Consider the following 1,745-nt stretch of genomic DNA (forward strand, 5'->3'; position numbering starts at 1 on the left):
AATTCCAATTCAACCTAAAGGCAAGAGCACGCGCAAAGCTCAAAGAGAGAGAGAGAGAGAGAGAGAGAGAGAGAGAGAGAGAGAGAGAGAGAGAGACCCGATGCATGTGTGTATAGTCTCGTTCACTCATTCACACATGTGTGCTCTCTCTCTCTCTCTCTCTCTCTCTCTCTCTCTCTCTCTCACACACACACACACACACACACACACACACACACACACACACCTACAAAAAAAATACAAACACACACATATAGCTACTGAGCTTTGAGTGTCGAGGCTGGAGATCATGTACGATATGAAAACTCCATGCAAGCCTATAGAAGGAGATTCAATGGGCGGCATGTGGAGGCAAGTCCTTATAGCTTCAAAATGCAAAGTAGAGTCACTCTTCAAATGACTTCCAAAAACAAAAATAGTCACTCTTCAAAGGACTTTCCAGGAAGTATAATTATTATAAATACTAGTAAAACGACGCCGCCTTCGGCGGCGGCATGGCCCCTCTTACCCTCAAACACATCGCTTGAGGTGAGCCTTATCTTCACCTCATCTTTGAGTGATCGCTTTATCCATATGATTGAGATACGGCAAAGCAACTGGTTACAAGACCTTGTAGAGGCAACTATGGCATGGAGCTACATGATTAGAGCCTGCTATTGGAGGGGTTGAGTTCAAAGGTAGGCATTCGACTATGGGGGGTAAAACTACAAAGTGCAACATGTGCTTATATAGAATGGGGATAGGGCGAGGATAACCTTTGTTTACACGTAAGCATATCACCTGCATGTGGCCAGTAGAGTGGAGGACATTGCGAGGATTAGTGGCTAGAAATATTATGAATTCATTTAGATTAACCCTTGCCTTTACTATAGAAGAATGGCCCCACCCCGCCCCAACCTGTGCCTCGATAATAAGAGATGGTAGCTATACACCTTTAAATTTCTTTGGACTATAGCTTTTCAAGATGCAGCTAGCGACACTTGGCAAGACACATTTTTCCATTATACAACCGTATAGCAGTACATATAACATCATGTGCCTTTGAGATGCAAGCATAACGTCTCTCTCTCTTTCTCTTTCTCTCTCTCAAAATCCCTCAAGTAGTGTTAAGGAAAAATCATTTTTCTAAACATACAAAATTCATTTCCTTCAATTTTTTGAGATGAAAGTTTAGGAATTTGGGTTTGTTTTTGGGGTTTTACACTATTTTTTCTCTATCCACTACAAGAGGTTGTGTGCTCTTGTGATGCTGTTAGCGACGGAAATACACTGGGTTTTTATAACCCCCGGCGTCGCTAAAACCGTCGCTACGGGCGTCATTACGAGAGCGTCTCTATATGCGTCACTATGAGCGTCGCTATATAGCGACGCATATAGCAACGCCTATAGCGACGTTTACACAGAAGACTATAGCGACGCTCATAGCGACGCTACAGAGCCATAAATAGCGACGCTTATAGCGACGCCCGAGAGAATTTTTTTTTGGTGGCAAGGCATTGGATGCCCTGCCACCCATCAATCATATTGTACTTGATTCACTTTTTAAAAAAAGTGCAAAGGTAGATAATAGACCCAAAATAGTCACCCACAAGATGCATTGTTTGCAAAATTGACAATTGTATACATCATAGGCAAAATGAATTGATTAGCAAATGTAATAATGACAATTGTACAACATCATAGGCATAAAGAATTGATTGGCAAAAGGAACTCCGGTGACAAATGTAATAATATACATGGTTCAA

This window comes from Adiantum capillus-veneris, chromosome 8 (assembly GCF_014529385.1).
Source record: "Adiantum capillus-veneris isolate H3 chromosome 8, ASM1452938v2, whole genome shotgun sequence".
Classification (NCBI taxonomy): domain Eukaryota; kingdom Viridiplantae; phylum Streptophyta; class Polypodiopsida; order Polypodiales; family Pteridaceae; genus Adiantum; species Adiantum capillus-veneris.